This window comes from Mastomys coucha, unplaced genomic scaffold, assembly GCF_008632895.1.
Source record: "Mastomys coucha isolate ucsf_1 unplaced genomic scaffold, UCSF_Mcou_1 pScaffold23, whole genome shotgun sequence".
In the NCBI taxonomy this organism is placed as follows: domain Eukaryota; kingdom Metazoa; phylum Chordata; class Mammalia; order Rodentia; family Muridae; genus Mastomys; species Mastomys coucha.
This window is the reverse complement of record NW_022196906.1, coordinates 107,196,219-107,216,685: the sequence shown is the minus strand read 5'-3', so window position 1 is coordinate 107,216,685 and position 20,467 is coordinate 107,196,219. Positions and strand designations below refer to the sequence as shown.

The 20,467-nt window shown below is 44.3% G+C and overlaps 2 long non-coding RNA genes across 2 annotated transcripts in view; both read left to right on the top strand.

Annotated features, from left to right (window-relative positions):
* Positions 1–20,467, top strand: part of LOC116073106 — a 265,797-nt gene that overhangs the window by 134,910 nt on the left and 110,420 nt on the right. The gene's annotated exons all lie outside the window — the stretch shown is intronic.
* LOC116073108 lies at positions 11,937–15,154 on the top strand. Its single transcript, XR_004111673.1, has 3 exons — positions 11,937–12,060; positions 13,635–13,720; positions 14,911–15,154. It is a non-coding gene; the product is annotated as an uncharacterized LOC116073108 (long non-coding RNA).

Genomic DNA, 20,467 nt, shown 5'->3' with positions numbered 1-20,467 from the left:
GATGATTGCCTTAGCACGGTGGTGCTCACTGGGCGAGCGCCTGATGATTGCCTTAGCACGGTGGTGCTTGCTGGGCAAGCGTGTGATGATTGCCTTAGCACCAGGTACTTCTCAGACACAGGTTGCAATGCTGTGGTCCATTTGTTCTGCTTTTCCTGGGTCCTGGCAAAATGATCCTCATTCAGTAAGTTCATTCTCTAGTTGACATTTCTTCCTCCCTCCTACATCACCCTCTGCCACCTTCATCTCTCTCTCTCTCACAGGGAAAGGACCCTAGTACTGCTCAGAGGCTGTTTAAAGTGTATGACAGAGTTCATTATGTGTAGGTACAACATTAACTATGCCTATCCTGAAACCAGGGACTACAAGAGTTGCTGGTTATGTCTAGAAATCTTCTAGGGCAATGGAGGATATTCAGTTTCATCGTGTTATTTCAATAAAATAAAATAAAATAAAATAAGATGACATTCAGGAGAAGGCAGTTACAGGGAAGGACCCTGTTCTTTGTTTACCTCAAGTCTTGGTAATGGTGGATTTAAATACAAGCCATCCAAAAAAAGCGTGGCCTCCACAGGACAATGGCTACTATGCAGAGTAAGAGCAGATCCCACCAGGAGATCGCCCAGCTTCACTGAACAGTTGGCAGAGTCCCCTGGCTGTTTACTGAGATATTGATCCCTGGGCTGCCTCCTAGACCCTCTGAGGCACTGTATCTAGGAGAGGATAGAATTTATGCCTTTGAACTAAGAAATCCTGAGGTTTAATAGATCCATAATTGCCTGTGCAAGCTGACAAAGCAGTTCTTAGCAAGAGGTCTTGGGCAGAGTCCTGTAGGCTGTGGGCCGCACATAAGATCTTGAGAGTACCTGTCTCCCTCTGTGTTAGTTGGAACATCCCACTTAAGAAGGATCCCCCAGGATCAGTCTCCTCTCCTGCGAAGTAGAAAAGGGCACAGCAGTTGTTCGTCTGCCCCCCAGGGCATCAAGTAGATGCTATTTTCCTCAGACATAAAAAACAATCTGTTGAAGTCTCTTGATCCTTCAGTGGCACTCTGACAGGATGACATTAATACCTGCTATCAGAGTCCCCAGGGCTTCTCAGAGCCAAGCTCTATTTAAGCCCAGTCCCTTTAACCATATGTATGCTGCAAACAATCACAGCGTTTTCAAGCAAATTGTTATCTTTGCTTGGCCAGTCTGAGTATTTTTCTGTTGACAAGACCCAAAGAAACAGGAAAGGCATGAAATCCGGAAAGGTGTGGGTGCCCTGGTCTTCAGCAGCTGGTGTGTGTGTGTGTTAAGATTCACAGCCTTACTACACAGCCATGGAAAGGAACAGAACCCTCTTCTTTCCCAAGGGACTGTCCCTCCCTCCATCTCTAGTAACTCTGTGCAGCTGCCTGTAAAGCTTTGTATTGGTTTGCCTCAGGACTACTAAGGGGCCTGGCACATATACAACAACCAACCTAGTTTCATTTCTGTTGCTGTGATAAAATATATATATATATATCCTGAGCAAAAAGCAACCTAGGGGAGAAAGTTGGTTTCCTTGCCTTATAATTTCAGGTTACAGAGTCCATCCTGGGGGCGGGGGGAGTCAAGCCAGAAACTCAGGCAGTTACACATATCATATCCACAGTCAAGACCAGAGACAGACAAATCCAGCCATGCAGCAACCTCTGAGGTATATATTTCAAGACCCTCTGTCTAGGGAATGATGTTGCCCACAAAGGACTGGGTCTTCCTACATCAATTAACAATTACCCCCCAGCCCGACTTCAGATATACTGACAAGAGACCTTGTTTAAGCAATCTTTCAATTGAAGTTCTCTTACATGATTCTAAGTTGTACTTAAAAAAAAAAATGTAAAAAATGTAAGTTTTACTCAAAAATACACATATGACTATGGGAGGCTAAAACCAAACTTTGAACCCAAGTGGTCATTCGGGGCTGGCCTTACATGGGTGCCTCACCTAAACGCTGAAGCTTGCCTGGGTACCCGGGATCTTTTTCTTTTTATGTCTCTTCCCACAGCCTTGTCGTCTCTAAGAAAACAGAACCAAACTCCACAGCTCCCAGCTAGGATGTTCTCTTTATTATTTGTAGTGCAGAAGTTTCTTCTTGGTATAGGGGCTGGCAGTTCTTGGATTCATTTCTCATATTTGGGGCCATTTTGTGCTCTGCCCCCTCTGAGTCTATGCTATGCTAATGACACACTAGACAAAAAGAAAAATAACTGGCTCCAAACTCCCCAGGACCTCGAGAAAGCAAAGTTTCCAATTAGCATTCTTTCCTTGGCAGCCAGACCTTATGACTAAGGAGCTTTCTTGGCCTTGGAAAGTTTTGGAATTAAAGCCAAGTGCTAAGAGAGACCCAGGGGCAAGACCTTATGACTAGCAGCCAGGAAGGAGGGCAGAAGAAAGCAGAGCCAAAGAAAAGAGTGGGAAGGAGAAGGAAGTGGGGGGCGATGAAAAAAAAAGCATATGGAGGTAATCTGCTCTTCCTGTAGTGAGCTATGGTGCGAAAATTAACAAATTCCAGTGGCCGGTCTTATTTCTTTTTTCTCTTACATTGTAGAAGTGCTGCTGAAGAAACCAAGTACTTTGTAACTCCTGCCTCTATAAAACCGTGTCATGACCTAGATAGGCTCTAGAACATATGTAAAGTAGCCATGTAGAATATCAGAGGTGGTGTGGAATGATGAACTGTCACTAAGTCAGATGGCTGGCGCAGGACTGAATTCTCCCTCTATACACTCTATACACTTCAATGTTCCTTATGGCACTACTGTCTGTCTCCCCTAAGTCCTCACCTGTCCTCTGTCACCCTCTGATCTGTTACATTTGTGCCTTGGATATATCTGTCTCCTCCCAGAATGTCCTTGGTCCATAGGTGAGATTCTTAGAAGCGGAGGTGAGGAAAGAGACCCAACTGATGAATCAGGAGAAGCTGAGGAAAGAGTCAGATAACAAAGGGGCATGACCCATGGAGAGTATGATTTCAGTGGATCCTTTAGGGAGCTCTGGAGTCTGCAGTCATCCAGAGAGATGCCCTACTCTGAGGCAGGGGACCCTAAACTCCTCCACCTGCCACCTACAGGAGACCAGATGCTTCTGTAAATGATGGGCTTGTGCTTCTATTGTAGCTGAAGTGTCTCCTGTCAGATGGGAACAATTGTTCTGGTGAGGGGAAAGTGTATGTCATGGGAATTGATAGCCATGGAGATGGATGATGGACATGAGCCCCAGGGAAAGAGACTTGTGCGGAGCACCAACATCGTCCCAGCCACTCGAGTCCTTTACCTTGTTGACGTATAGCCACTGTGTTTTCAAGATGGTGGCTTTCATGATCTACTCTTTGATTGCTTTTAGACTTTTCAGTAAGTTATTATGTTCAGTTAGCCTCCCAGACTTACCAATATCTCATCTAGTATGTGGAGGGACGGCAGAAGTCTTTCCTCTGCATTCGTCATCTCCTCGGTGGTCCGGAGCTACCTTTTCACTCTCCATCTATCTTTCCTATCACAGGACACACAACACAATTAGGACCCATCAAATGGTGTTGGGTGTATGACGAAGTCTTTTCTTGGAACAGAGTCATTTCTATAACTCTCTGTGAGCTTGACTTCTCTCACCTCTCTCAGCAGAGAATACGATTGTCTACAGATATCTCAGTGAGCTGTTGAGAAGGCCAAGCCAGAGAGTACTTTCTCAGCCATAAAGTGTGGTGTGAAAACCAGATCTTGATTTTTCTCACTCTCTGATAACACCCATTGCAAAGCGGTAGGCAGACAACATGCAAATGTCTCCCCTGGCCCTGTCCTGCTCCTAGCACCCTGGACAGTTCCAGCAGAGCCTTTTGTTTTCTTGTTGGGCTGACAAGAATCTATCAGTGACTTCTCCTGAGGTGCCTTTCATCCCCTAGAGCAGGCTCTGCATTCTATGTGTCAGCCCTTGTGGGCTGATGATTTTAGGGAGCTTGTCTGTCCTGTCTGCTATTCTTCTGTCTTGCTGACAGCGGAAGCCAAGCCTTTGATGTTCCTTCTCTCTGTTTCCTCCATTCTCAGTGATTACCAGCTCCCTCTGATACTCAGATGAGGTGGGAAGAGTTAGAAGCTCCTTGTTTTTCAGATTAGAGGGACTGTGTCCTCAGGGGTTTCTGAGGTCACTCATGGGATCTTATTTCTGTTTTTGCAATCCTGACAATGGAAACAAAATTGCTTAGAGGAACCTCACATGTTTGATAGTTCCTTAGGGGGTGATGAATGACACATACATTATTAAAGTCTTACTTTCCTGGTTACAGCATGATTACATCAGGTAGAGAGGAAATACCACCATTCTGGGCTCCTTTCTCTGGTCACTACCAGTTAGCATGATGATTAATTGTGATTTCGGGAAATCTCTCCTTTCTAGGGGAGCACACTGCAGTTCTGAGGGGGTGAGAGGAAAGAAGACGAAAGTGGATTCAAGAAACAGATGCCATCCCAGGGACATTGCTCAGTGGGTAATGTGCTTGACACACAAACATGAGGGCCTAAGTTCAATTCCATAGAACTCATACAAAAAGCTAGGCATAGTAGTGTACACTTGGATCTCAGTGCTGAGAAGGCATAGGAGACCCTGTGAGGCTAACCATCCAGCTAGCTTAGCCTGCTTGATAAGCTCTAGGTCAACCAAAGAGACTTTGTCTCAAAGAATAAGTTAGGTATCTGATGAATACAACCAACTTAATGTTGATCTCTGGCCTCTACACCCAAATATACTCATGTATTCACACACACACACACACACACACACACACACACACATACTGGGGGGGGGCGCACTGCAGATATTTGCTTGATAAGGCAACAGGAATGGTCCCTCACATCAAAGATGACCTCTAAAGGATATCAGGATTGTGATGAGATGGCCAGTAGGAGGAGGCTGGAAGGGAAACCCACAGCATCTCAGGTAGACTATTGGGTTTGGAGAGCCCAAGATGGACCCCAGAGGAAGACAATGATCTTTACCTGTGTTGAGATTCCAGTAAGATAAGGTAGGGATGAAAATGTAGTAGATAGGCCCCTGGAGATCACAGTGTCTTCCCATGGATGGGCTTGAAGACAACATGGTATGAACTGAGGGGTGTGTGGGTGGGAACATATGGAGAATGCAGGATGGATAATTGTCTGGGAAGTCTGGGTCTGAGGAGGAGGAGGAGGAGAGAGCAGTAACTGCAGGAAATGTGGGTGGTGGAAAGATATTTTTATAGTAGGGAAGGCTTGAGTCTGTTTTTGAGAGATGTGATGAACAGGAAATCTTGACTAGATAGCAGAGAGATGGGTGGCCCGACAGTCAGAGGACACCAGGGATGAGAGCCAGGACCCAAGAGGACAGACTCTTCTCAGATATCACATCAAGGGTGTGCATGGCTTCGAAGACCACACTGTTATTTACCAAGACAGTAGATATCCCCTCTTTCATCCATAATGCCACTGCAAACATTCTCTGGACCCCAGTTCTGGGAAGCTGGAACTGCAAGCATGTGTAGGAGGGAAAGGGTACACATGTGTCCCAGAGCCTATCACCACTTTGTAAAGGATTAGATCCTCTCTGTCCACAGTGTCTGATCAGCTGTGACATTCATGTCCAGAGCCATTCTCTCTGATTCCCTGAGGGACTCAACTGGATGTACTGTAACTGCAGGATGTGTGATGGTCTTTCATGCCCTCGTCTAGTCTAGACTCTTCTCTTTCTGGGTGCAGAATGGGTGAACATTCTCTTCTCTATAGGCCTTGGTCAATGTTCTTAAGAATGGTGTGTGTGTGTGTGTGTGTGTGTGTGTGTGTGTGTGTTCCAGTGTGTTAGTGCAGATGCGCACAAACCATGGTACTTGGGTTTGGGTCAGAGGACAACCTCTGGTGTTGTTGGTTTGAGATTAGGTCTTATTGGCACTGTGTATCCAGCCTAGCTGCTTCATGAACTTCCAGGGTGTCTCCTGTCTGCCTCCTATATCCCTGGAGGAGCAGTGAGATTGCCAGTACTTATACTGCTATGTCTAGCTTCTGTGTCTGAACTCTAAACTCATGTCCTCACACTTGTGAGCTGTCTCTCCAGCCTCCAATGCTATTTTTCTTACCGGAGCCACTATCTTCATTTACCCAACTTTATAGAGATTCCTCAATACTCCACCTTCCTCCTCTGTGCTCAGTGGCCCAACTGCCACTTAATACAACTTCAAGATGGCTAACTACAGTTTTAGGTGTCAATAAAATTGGTGGTGACTATTGTGCTATATTAAGAAATCCTAGGATTATCATCACCACCACCATCATCATCATTTTTATTTTGATAGTTATGGAATGAAATGAAACATGGTCTCATGTTTTACAAGCTACCATCAAACTTATGATGTAACCAGGAGTGACCTTTAAAGTCTGATCCCTTTGCCTCCACTTCTGGTGTCCTGGGATTATAGACAAATGTCACCACAACTAGTTTACGTGATGCTGAGCTCTGGACTCCGAGCTTCAGGTATACTATGAACATGTCAATGAGCTATGTCTCCAGTTCTGAAGAACTAGTTTTAAAAACACAAATTAGAGCTAAATTTTAATCTCTCATGTGCATATCTAATTTTTCGAAGACCTTAAGACAGAAGCCCATGCTTTGTTTTTAATATCAAGAAAGCACACACCAATAAACACTCTATTCCCATACCACCCTCAACTCTTCCCACCCAGTGACAGTGAAATACACACTGACAAGAGCTATAAGAAAAATAATAACATTATCCCAGGATCGATGCCTATTTCTGGCTTCATAAATAAAGGACTCAGATGCCATTGATGTTTAAATTTTGTAAACGCCTCTGGAAATTTAAGTATGGTAAAAAAAACATTAGTTGGAGATAATGTTCAATTTCTCCCAACATAAGCTTTTACACCTTGACTGTATGCAGTTTTCAGTCTGGGACAAAATCAGAGCAAATCTCTCTGGAGGGGACTGTGGCAGGTTTGTTTTAAATAGGCTAGCTTTATGTTATGGTTCTAGAGGGCAGGAAGGTAGAAATGACAGCAACAACAGGGGTGGAGAGTGCCAGAAGCCTGTAGCCTCATGTCTGCTGATCAGGGATGCTCTCCTCTGTCCATGACAGTGAACACCCATATGCCACATGCCAAGTTTGGAAGGACCAAGGGTTGTGCACAGAAATGGTGGCCACAGCTCCCTGTTGGATATCATGATGGCTTGGTATTTTTTTTTTCTCCTACACAATTGCTCTGGTGTTGACTCACCTCCCTGGAGCAGTGTTATCAGCTCATGGGCTGAGTAGCAGGCAATCTCCTGTTAGCTCTGCCTTGTCTATGAGTCTAGAGAATTTTGAAGCCAGCCAGAGAGATATGGGGGGTGGGGCACTGCCAGAGATCCATTCTCTCAGTCTTTCCATTTTGTCTCTAAAAGGTCCACTCTTCAGAACAAACTCACTAAAAGAGAAAGCACAGAAACTACATCTTAGGTACTCCAGGACATGCAGGTGTGGTCATGTGACCTCAAACTTGTATCAGTTCAACGAGAGCTTGCTAAAACACCATCTTTTTTGCTGTAGTCAGCATTCTGAAGGTCTGGGAGTGTGGATGCAGAAATGTGAATTTATAACCAGTGCCATGTACTGTTGATATTGCATGTCAGGAGACCATCCTATGAGAACCCTTAGTCTAGGGTCTCTTGTTCCTGAAGCCGGACTGACATAGGTCAAGAGATGCATCTTTCTGCACCTATGGGTTCAAGGATGGCCAGGAAGCCTCCACACACTGAAAAGAAGCCTTTTGTCTTTTGTGTGTGTGGTTGAATGGGTATTGATGTGGATGTACAGTTCAGGTGCTTGTGGATGTTAAGGCTAGAGATCAACTGCCCTATCAGTAGATAGCATCTTGTTTCTTGATGCAGGATCTCCCTCTTTAATTAGCACTCACAGATTGGCCTAGGTCAGCAAGCCCCTAGGGCCCTCCTGTTTTAGCCTCCGTAAGGTTTGGATTACAAGCATGTACCACTATGCTTAGCTTTGTTATGTGGGTCCTGGGGATCGAACTCTGGTTCTCATGTTTGCACAGTAGGCACATTACTAAACAAGCTATTCTTACATCCCCCTATTTCTTTGTTTTGTTGTTGATCTGAATACTGAACACCTCATGTATTTCCTCTGTGAAATCTCCCCTCATGCTTTGGAGAGTGAACTCTATCTCTGCCAGCTCAAAGTCACCAGGGCTTGTGAAGACTTAGCTGTTGCTCCCTATCTTGACCTCTGCCTGCCGAGGAAAGAGACAGCTTCCAGGAGCCTGCAGCAACCAGGCAAGTCTGAGTCCTTTATGACGACTTCACAGCTGGGTTCCTCTTTACTATGGTGACAACAGTGTCATCCCAGCCTGATAGTAATGGAGCATGCTGGTTCCCCTCTAATTTCATGCAAGCCAGGGCCTCCCAGAGCTTTATGTCAGAACCAGGAGGAGGGATTTGGATATCCAAGGGCAAAGGAGGACTGTGAAGTTTTGACCATCTTAGACTGGTGTGGCTATCTCAGGACTGAAAGGGGAGCAAAGCCTGGGGAGGGGTCCACAGAGGGCTTGATTTTCGGTCTAAGAAGTCTGAAATTCTCACTCTGCCCCTACACGTGCATCTCATGCGAAGCTTGGATTGCTGTCAGAATGCAGTTCTAACTTAACTCACGTAAAGCAGCTGGAAAGATCTAGACCCTTGAGGGGGTTATGGCATCACAACATTTTATTTATTGTATGTGAGTACACTGTTGCTATCTTCAGACACACCAGAAGAGGGCATGGGATCTCATTACAGATGGTTGTGAGCCACCATAAATTCAGGGTCCGTGGAAGAGGTCAGTGCTCTTAGCCATCTCTCCAGCACACATCTCAACATTCTTGCTTGTATTATCTTTTCTATGAGTTGGAAAGTACAAGTTTTAGGATCTGCAAGCCATTGCATCTTTCATCTCCTTGCCAGTCTAATATGCAGTCAGTGTCAGCCATTGTTGCTGTGGCTCCCCGGCATATCCGTTCTCTCTGCTCTCTGTTACTCTGAGGAAATTCACCATGCAAACAACTTTCCTTACAACCTGTGGCTCCTTTTCTTTCTGAGACAAGGTCTTATGTACATGAGGATGTAGCTAAGCTTGTCCTTTATCTAAAGCGCACACGTGGTCCATCTGTCTCTATCTCCTGAACACTGGGAACTAGGATTACAGGGTGCATGTTCAGTGTATGCAGTGTTGGGGATTGAACTCAGGGATTCATGAGTACTAGGCAAGTTCTCTGCCCAATAAGCCATAACCACAGCCCCTAGGCTTTGGTTTTTAAGGAATTGTTGTATAAGCTATTTTACAGCCCTGGGTGAGTGTATACAACTATTTCCCTCCTGGGCAACTTACATCCACTCATAGGAGTCTCTTCTGTTCAGTTTCATGTCAATGCTGTCTTAAGAGTAGGACATACGCAGAAGGCACAGTTCAGGTACCTTTAGCAGAGACAATCCTCCCAGAACAAAGAGATGGGCTGACCAGCCGATCAATCACAGAATATGACCAGCCCTCCCAAATTTCCTAGAGTTCCTCCATTATTCCTGTGTTAGTGGAGTAACTGTTGTTCTGACCTCAAAAGCTGTGGATTGTGACTGTCTCAAAATGTTGTCTATGTGGAGTTGTTCAATGCATTCACTATTCATCTCAATTGCTTTGCTCGCCAAAGTGTTTATAAAGCTTCCTCATGTTGGTACATATCCTTCCAGTGTGTTCATTTTATGGCTCTCTCTTCCCCCCTCTCTTTCTCTCTCTCTCTCTCCCTCCCCTCTCCCTCTCCTTCTCCATCCCCCACTCCTTCTCTCTCTCCCTCTCCATCTCCCTCTCCACAATGCACATATCTCATTTTATTCATTCTCCTCATGATGGGAATTTGGATTATTTTCAACTGGAGCTGATGACAAATTTTGCTGAGATTAGCACCCCTTTACACACATTTTGGTTCACACAACTCCCTTTCGGCTGTTTTGGTGCTTGTGAGAGGAATTGGCATTGCCAGGACTGGCAGACATCCAGCTTCAGTAGACACTACTGAACATTTCTAAAGTTGATTTACTAATTCTTATTCTCCCAGGAGAAATCCAAGAATCCTAGTTATGGGTATAATGTAGTAGGATCATTGTTTATAAGACACTGATGCAAATAAACATTCAAATTACAAACTTTCTTTTACTTCTATTGCAGTTTCTCTCCTGCTTTGCTTCTCTGTTGCTGTAATAAACACCATGGCCCTAAGCAACTCAGGGGTCAGGAAAGAATTTGTTTGGATTACATGTCCCTGTCACAGTCCATCACTAAGGGAAGCAAGGCAGGAACCTGGAGGCAGGAACTGAAGCGGAGACAATGGAGAAACAACTGCTTGCTCCCACTAGCCTGCTCAGTGACCTTTCTCATAGATCCCAGGCCCTTCTGTCCAGAGATGGAACTTCGTACATTGGGTTGGGCCCAGCTACACTAATTCCAATCAAGAAAATGCTCTACAGACATGCTCACAGATCAATCTGATGGAGGCAGCTCCTTAGTACACTCCTCTCTTCTGAGGTATCTTGGGTTGACAACCAAGATTAGATATCACAATCAAGAATTAGTTGTCCCTGAAAGACCCACATGTTAAAGGCTTTATCTCTAACCAGTGACACTCCTGGGAAGTGATGGACCATTTAGGACAGTGGCTATCAACATTTCTGAAGGGGAAATTTTTAGTTTCTTCAGAGACTCAATTGGGTCATGTGATCTTTTTCTGAAAACTATCCTCTTATGAGAGGATATTTTGCTAAGAACAGACACATGGTGCTTCTCTGAAGGTAGCCTGGAAAAAGATCATGTGATGTTTTTCTAGAGCAGATGTTTTAGAGAACATGAGATACCCAAAAAGAGTATAATTATAACCCAAGGGACAGTGGACGATGCTGGATGGCATTGGTACACCTTGCCATTCTTTGCTGGTCATCATTTGTCATGACTTCATAGAAATGCACCAAAAAACTTCTGGTGGTGTTTTGGCAGCTTCTTGCCATTTTGGTGGACTTGGGCAGATTGGCAGAGCCTTGTGATTTCTTCTGCATCAACCTGCCATTGCTGATTTGGGAATGGTGTTTGTGAGTGGATCAAGCTGTCGCTACTGATTCATGTGAACTGAACTGCTGATATCCTGACAATGCAGATTGGACTTGCTCCAAAGAACTATTTCTATACAGGACCACACCCTCCTTTGCTCTATTAACCTTTCCTTTCCACTACTTTTGGTAGGTGGTGAGCTAGAAGGGACATTAAAGTATTTAAGAATCCTTATTAAAAGTATGGTTTGAAAAATCTAAGTCTACATATTCCTAATGTTGTGACTTTTTAATATATTTGCAAATGTTATAGTGATCCCCCTCAACCATAAGATTGTTTTCATTGCTACTTTACAACTGTAACTTTTGCTACTGATATAAATTGGATTGTAAACATCTGTGATTTCTGATGGTCTTAGGCAACCACTAAAGGGGGCACAACCAACAAGCTGAGAACCGCTACTTTAGTAGGTGTGTCCTAGTGGGAAGGGGTTGGGGTACTGGATACTGGTCCTTTGCTTTGTCGCTCCTTTTGCTCTTAGATACTACAAGATGAGAAGGTTTTCTCCACCACTGGCTCCTAACCATGGTGTTCTGTTTGGCTTCAAGCCCAAAGCAATAGGGCCAGGTGATCATGGACTGAAACCATGAGGCAGAGCAAGCCTGTTTTCCTTTTCAGTTGCATTCAGTCAAGTGTTTTGTCCGAACGACAGCAGACAAACACTTTAACCCCCACCCCCACATCCAAACCATACTCTCTAACTCTGTGCATCTGTTTTCCTTTTGTCTTTATGGAGTGTCACAGAAGCTTCTAGGTTATTCTATCAAATGACCTCACCAATTGAAGAACACAGAACATAAAGCTTGAGAGGCAAGAGATCCTTCCTTCAAGACCATTTCAGTGGGAAAGAGGCACGCCATGGGCTCTGCTCAGGTGAAAGGGGAGGGAGATTGAAGCCTAGGGTGATCCAGTGTGAGAGTGGTGGAGGACATTGTTGGGGAAGTTAAAATGTTACTGACCCATCAGCTGATGGTACTTACTGCTTAGGAAATTCAGTCTCTTAGTGTCCCACAGAGTCTAGGGGATAGTGGCATTAGTGGTATAGTGATCACATTTAAAGGGATAGCTCACATCTCCTTGAAAAAGATATTTACAATTTATAATATTGGCAAGCTAGTACCCAAGAAAGATGTACTTTCCGAAGGGACTAAGAAGGGGTTTATATTATCAAGTTTTTCCTAAAGTGAATCCTATAAGAAAGGGAAGTAAAAAAAAAAAAAACTATGGTTGGGCAAAACCAGTTTAAATTTTAGTCAACTCCATCCACACTAGCCACCCAATGAGCTCTAGTCTTAGAAGTTCATTAGGGCCACTTCACACCTGCATCCAGTGTGCTTGTTGACCTTCAGGAGGTGGGTCAAAGAGAGGGTATAAGAAGGATGGTGCTCACAGTACTAATGAGAAGGGTGAGTGAAAGGGTGACTGAGAGAAGATTTAAGTCAGGCTTTCAAATGGGAATCATTCTCTGGGTCTGGGCCAAGGTAAGGGGCCTTCCCATCTTGGCAGAATCTGCCTGTGATTGTGAGCTGTATCAACACAATGATTGTTTCTTTGGGAGGATATGTAATCTAAGCACTAGGAACAGGACATCCTAGCTTCATCATCAGGACCAGGACATATCATCAGGCCCAGAGCACCACACCCACATCATCAGGACACAGCCACATCATCAGGGCATCACACCCACATCATCAGGACCAGGGCACCACACCCACATCATCAGGACCAGGCCATAGCAGCCACATCATCAGGACCAGGGTATCACAGCCACATCATCAGGATCAGTGCCACACAGCCACATTATCAGGACCAGGACATCACAGCCACATTATCAGGACCAGGACATCACAGCCACATTATCAGGACACAGCTACATCATCAGGACACAGCCACATCATCAGGACCAGGGCACCACAGCCACATCATCAGGGCCAGGGCATCACACCCACATCATCAGGGCCAGGGCATCAGAGCCACATCATCAGTGCCAGGGCAACACAGCCACATCATCAGGACACACCCACATCATCAGGATCAGAGTACCATAGCCACATCATCAGGACCAGGCCACCACAGCCACATCATCAGGACCAGGGCATCAGAGCCACATCATCACAATGCAGGGTCCCCAACTCCCCATGGCATGATTAATTGTAATTATTATCTTTAAAGTTAGATTATAGGTATCTATTTTACTTTATCTAAACCTTTCAGTGCTCATATTTAGCATTCTTAAGGTACAGTTTGTGAGACAAAAACCATTCCTATTTATATATTTATTGTTTATTTCTTTTATGTGTGTTGTGTTTTTTTGTATATGTGTTTGCCCTGGGGATGTTCCTGCATGGGAGTGTGCACATGCACACGTGTTTGTGTATGTGTGTGTGTGTTGGCCAGTGGTTGGAGTGTCCACTGTAATCACTTTTCCACCCCGTCTATTGTAACAGGTTCCTTGAACCAGAACTTGACTATGCCAGGCTTGCTGGGTAGCCAGGGATTTCCCTGTCTCTGCTTCTTAGTGCTGGGATTTCAGGTGTGTGGTGTTGCTTCTGGCTTTTTATGTGGGTCCTAGAGATCAAACTCAGGTCTTCATGTTTGTATAACAAACATTTTATCAATTGAGCTTTCTCCCCAGAACCTCCATTTTAAAGAGGAGAAAACCAGGGATGAGGAAGGTTGACTTCAAAGTGCCACATGGTATAAGTGGCAAAGCGCTTAATAAGAGAAGGTGTATTATACTGGTGAGAGTGGAAGGAAGAAAGGAGATCAGGTGCATGGCCAAACTATTTAACTGCAGCTAGTGTGTTTGTGGAAAGGCAGGAGTTCCCTCCTCTCAGATAGGTGTTCAGAGAGGAGCCCACCCGGAGTCCTGAGGGATAACCAAACCCAAGGCTTTGGGCCAGTGAGAGAATGGAGCTCTGCATCTGCTCTCTGAAGGTCAGGGATGTGGACATGGCTCCCGCTCAATGTCTCCCAAATGACAAGGAGAATCTGAGCTTCCCAGCTTCCTGCTCCACTGAACACACAGAACTCAATTGAAAAGCCATAATACATTTAAGTGTCTGAAATTAAATCCAGAGTCGAAGCAGCAGCATCTTAGTACTTTTAATCAGTGTGGCGCATGAAAGCTCCTTCAGAGAAATCATTATTTTACCTCTGTGTGGAAGGCAGACTGCTTCTTTATTTCCCCTGGTCTCTGGGAAACGAGAAGGGCCTCCTCATCCTACCTATCCATCAGACTTGGGAGCTGGCCTCCATGTCTGTCTCAGCCAGGGTTGGGGACAGATTTTATTCTTAGGTCAGCTTCTTTCGACTCTGAGTTTTCCTGGCTCCCAGATATGCCTTTCCTAATAAAGGGACAAAAAGCTCATGGATTAGTAACTATAGTTACCATTTATTAAGGAGATTCCTTATCAGTTAATGTTTTTAGTAGCACACAATCAAAACTAGTTTGAGCAGAAGGGCAATTTATTAGGGGATATTAGTTAGTGTGCAAAATCTCTGCCAGGGCTGAAGACTCGGGTGGAGGAGGGTATCTAGAAGCTGTGCAGCCAGAAAAAATAATATCTCAAATCTCCCCACAGAATTGGAAGTAATGGGGCCAGCACCACTGCCACTGTCAGGCGCATCAGCACAGATTAAACTGCTCGAGCTGAGCCCTGAAAACCAAACTAACTTTCCTTGCAACAATGCAAGGTAGATATCATTATCTTTATTTTACAGGTGCAGGAACTGGAGTGGAGTGATTAGATTTCCAGTCCACAAATTTACCTCACTCTGCTGCTCTGGGGCTCAGGAATATTTTGGTTTTGCTCAGCTAATCTCACTTCTCAGAATAGGGTCTGGACTACTGCAGGAACAAAGTGAGAAGTGGTGGACGCGTGTAGAGGTAATTTGCGGTGCTAAACACGGACATGGCCTTACTCTTCGTCCTAAGCAACTTCTCTTGGTCAATGTCTTTGGCCAAACGCCGGTAAGTGGCTCAGGTTGAGCAATCTGTGTTATTCTGTGGTTGGTCCCTACATTGGAGGAACGTGGGTTTGTCTATACGGTGAAAATTGGAACGCGATATAAAAGAGTAAAACTGTTGAGTAGTAAAACCAGCTGCGGTGGTTTGAGTGAGGAATGTCCACTATAGACGCATGTATTTGGATACTGAGTCACTAGTTGGTGGCGCTGTTGGGGGAGGTTAGTGAACCTCTAGGAGGTGTGGCCTTGAGGGAGGCAGTACCTCATTGGCTGTAGATTTCAAAGGTTTATAGCCTTGCCCCCGCCCCCTTCCTTCTGTCTCTGCTTCCTGCATGTGGAGAAAATGTGATCAGCCATCTCTCTGCTTTTGCTGTCCCATGTCTTTCCTGCTATGATATACTCTGACTCTGTGGCTCTTTCTTCTTTGAGTCTCTTTTGGCCATGGTATTTTATCACAGTGACAGAAGACTAACCAATATACCAAGGTAGGAATTATGACTCAGTCCTTCCTCCCAACCCCCCATTATTAATATAGACTTCTTTATAAGTAAGTGATTTTGGTTCAGCTATGAAAAGCAAGTTGAAAATGGTGACTACTCTTAGGAAGAGACTTTTATTTGAGATGTCATCTCTAATGTCTCATTAGATGTATGCACTTCAGAACTAATCAAAGTACTTGTCCAATGAATCGTCCTATTGCTTCTAGAAGCCCCTGCGTATCGTGTATCATACCCTACTTGTATTTGAGTGGAGTCTTTGTAGCTATGGTTTCCACACTTGAAGTCTGGCTCATTAAGTAAATCTGGGATACTGTTTGTTGCTGGCCAAGGATGACAGTAGATGGAGAACAACAGCTTTTAAGGTACATACAACCTGTTCTGGAGGTCATGGCCTTTGAGTCTGCCATCTATGGGTGCTGTGATGGTTAATTTTAATTGTCAACTTACCAGTCTCAGCAGGTTGTCTACTTCAGGTTGGCCTGTGGTCAAGTTTGTAGAGGGTCATCTTTATTATGTTAATTGAGGTGGGGGACTCACCTACTGTGGGTGGCACTATTCTCTGGAAAAGGGATCCAAGACTGTGGGAGTAGAGTGAGCTGAACAATGGCATGCATGTGTTGATTTATTACCCTCTGCTTCTGACTGTGGATCTGATGTGACTAGCTGCTTCAAGTTCATACGGCCCCCAGTCTGGTGGACTGTAACTTATAATCACCAGCTAAAACATCTTTTTATCCTCCTCCCCCATGGTTTTTGTCATGTTGTTTGATCACAGCAACAGTATATGAAGCTAAGACAAAGCCCTTCCACTAGAAGTTGCCTGTCATTTGGGGAGATCTTGTGCTGGCCAAGAATTCTCATTTAGGCTGACCTCTGTGATAGCACTTCTCTGAAGTCTGTCCCAGGCACCCTACTTTAGCAGGGGGACCTGTGGGAAGTAGATCATAATTCTAGAATCAAATATTTGCCCTATTCAAAGTAGCTCTTACCTTGGGTCATCATAATACTTGTAGTGCCCAGGGTATTTTCTTAGCAGAATTCAGTTATCCTCTATTTCTGGTTCTACCCTCTCCACCTTTACTTCCACTGGCCACTGGCTGGACCACAGAGTACTTTCTTGGACATTGACCAGTCTTGCAAGAGGACTCATGTATCTTGGCCTGAGAATCATGGCCACTTATTTTCAATCCATTTTAGAGTTGTGTCCTCTGTAGGGGCCATGGGTAGAACTGAGAGGAAGAAAAGGCATTCTCAAGGCTCAGCAGTGCCTACAGTATAATTACTGGATGGCTCTAGTCCAAGACACTTTACAAAGGACATTGAGATTCCTGAGTGCAGCTAATGCTTGTCATCCACTAAGCCACATCCTCTCCAAAGGTCTTGATTCACGTTCATGTATGCCTCTGGTATGACACATCACGTTTATAACTCTTTGATCTAATTTAAATAATTTAATATTATTTAATGCTTTAGATATTTCAATGAAGACAAGGGCATCCTTTAGCATTGCTCAGGCACAAGTAGAGTGGTGGAGGAATTAGTGATCTGTCTCCCTAGAGCCACTCTTAACCAACAGGGAGATGTTTAGCAGAAGAGCATTTTGGCCTGCCTGTCTGCAGAGACTTACTCTTTCTAGCTCCTACCCCCACTGCCCACCATTTCATAATAACTTTTCTCTTCCACAACCTCTGGCGGGTGGTGGGCTAGAGGAAAGGTTGAACATTTATTAAAAATAGGCTGCAAAAATCTATGCCTACATGGTATGGAGAGAAGCTCCTTAGAACTAGTTAGCTGGTAAACCATCAGTGAGTACTAAATTCAGTGTGAGATCCTATTCCTCTATTGTCCTATACTGTCTCTGTATTGACCTCTGTCCTACACACACACACACACACACACACACACACACACACACACACACACACCCCTTCCTGGACGGCTTGCATGAGAATTTTCATTTCTAATCAGCACTCATGGGAGCCATAGGGCCCAAGAGGCTTTGAAAATCCCACCAGCAATGTTAACTAACAATGGATTCCAATGGATCTCTACATATAGGGAAACTCTTAGCCCATCCCATGCATTTTGGACACCCTATGAGGCACTGTCTTTCCTCATTGTCTGTGTTTGTCTCGACTTCCTTTTCACCTTCTCATCCTCATAGCTTGCACAGATCCATCTCTGCCTCTCTGGTTCAAGTTCATTTTCGTACTTAACCACGACTTCCCCAACTATGGCCTTCTGTCTTCTATCCTCACTGAACATCAGCCTCCGAGCCTTTGCTATCCTGCGTTGACCACCAGCCTCCCTCTTTGTACTGGGAGGAAACAGTGCAATGAAGCTCTTCCCAAACACTACTTCCTGTAACAACTTTGCTTTTTTTGTAATAAGGCTTAATTGTAAGTTTTATCGACAGACTTATGTTATGCCCCCAGGAACCCATCTTGAATCAATTAGAATCAATTAATCATACTGTGATTAACTTTAATTGTGGGATATTTCCGACACCCAGCAAATAACCATTCACATATGTTTCAATTAATATTTTTACCCCCCTTTGTTGACAAATGATCTATTGTACTTGAGATTAATTAAATGTTAGCATGGTCCCAATTAACACTGTATCACCGATAAAAGCTGCCTTGACTGTCAATACTGAGCAAAAATCTGTGACAATCTAGCATTTACAATGCACAGTGTGTGCTCTCTGAGTACCATGTGGGCTTAGCCACTTGGTATAGATACTTGGTGACCTAGTTAAAATGTGAACCTGTATTTAAAGATACGGAGAGTCTTGAGTTTTGGCTTTCACTTGAAATGAAAGCTTGTCTACCTAGAAATGTCTTTCTTTCTCAGCCTTTTTGCTGATCCCATACTTAATGTCTGTAGTTAGTCATTAATTTATATATAGTTTAGTTTGTTTATAAGTTTTATAAGGTGTTTTTATATTTAGTACTTTATATGAAAGGTAGCCCAGGCTGGCCTCCCACTTACTGTGAAGAGGACCATGAGTTCCTAACTCTCCTGCTTCCACCTCCCTAGTGACACCTGAGCCATCATGCTTGGTATAGGCACTGCTGGGGATCAAATCCAGGGCTACATTTGTGCTAGGCATGCATTCTACTAACGGAGGTACCCTGCCTATTCTTGATTTCATATTTTCCTTGCCTACTCTTTCACATTCTCCTCTACGTTGAATGCCTATTTACCTAAGTGCTGTTGTACTACAAATTCCAAGCTGCATCTTTTGTTTCCCAACCTTCTGTTCTTAAGATCTATCTTATTAGGATATGCGGGTCTATTTTGTATGCAGATATTGTTTATCTATGCCTACCCAGATAAGCAACACATTGGTTTCAACTCTGCTTTTAGAAGCTGTTTGGGGATGGAATTTTTTTGTGTGTGCATCTGAATTGGGTGTCTCTGTGAAATACATCCTAGTGAGGCAAGTACTGAGTAACAGGACGAACCTGAACTGCGTTCTGCCGTGGATCCTGTTCAGTGCAGAGGGAGGGGAAGGCCTCAGGATATGAAGAGGTGTTTCAAGATTAAGTGTGTGACAAGTCTCAATCTTGGATCTTCTGAATGTCAGGGACATATTCATTCCCCACAATGCTACCACCTCAGCCATGGGGATTTTCTAAAGAGGCCATCTCTGGCACACTGGGTTGGTTGTGTTTTAGCTTGGCCTCAGCCCTTGCTGTGGGGTTACTTTAAAACACATGTGAGTTGCTAGACATCAAGACTCATCCAACCATGATCAGGCAGTACCCCGAGACTGTAAGCCCATCACATGAAGATACATGTGATGATAGGACTCTTAATAGCTTTGGAAACTTTCCATTTCTTTTTTGTTAGTTCTTTGAGAATTTCGTGCAATGTTTTTTGATCATATTCATGCCCCAACCCACTCCTTCCAGATCCATCCTCTTTTCCCTAACTCAACTTTACGTCTTCTTTGTAGTACATGTACTAGGTCCAATTCATGCTGCTCATATATTCTTGGATGTGTGGCCTTCTACTGGATTGTAGTTGACCTACTAGAGACAACACTTTTCTTTTGCATTTTTAATCTTATTTCTTCAATTAAATTACAATAATAAAATTTCCTCCTTCCTCATCTACCTCCAATCCCTCCCGGGTTCCCACTCATCACTCCCTCTTAAATTCATGACCTTTTTCTTTAATTCTTCTTCACACACACACACACACACACACACACACACACACACACACACAGACAAATATATAAACACAGCCTGCTGAGTGTATTTAGTATTGTTTATACGTATATGTTATCAGAGATGGCCTCTGGTACTGGGAAGCCAATTGGCGGATTCCTCCCGGAGGAAGACTAATTCTCCCTCTGTCAACAGTTGTTAGTTGTAGGGTTTTGCCTAGGGGTGAGGTCCCATAGGATCAGGGACAAATCTCTTAAAGAAGACCTCAGTGCAGCTGTCAGTTGCCAAGGGCTCCTCCGTCCTGGTTGAGACTTCATGCCTACTTTTCTTCTCCAGACGGGCCTTTGGTCTGGCCTGAGTTTTCACAGGGCTTGTAGATGCCATCACAGTTGCTACAGTTTATATGTGCAACTGCTCTGCTGTGGACGGAAGACACCATTTCTTTTTATCCATCCATTCTCTCTGTATCTTTCCGAGTTCCTACCCTGTTTAAAATGATCCCTGAGGCTTGGGGGTGGGGGTGGATATAGATGTCCTATTTAGAGCTAAACATTCCACAGTCTTTTATTCTTTGCCCGTTGGCCAGTTGTGGGTCTCTGGGTTTATTGTAAATAAAAGCTTATCTGATGA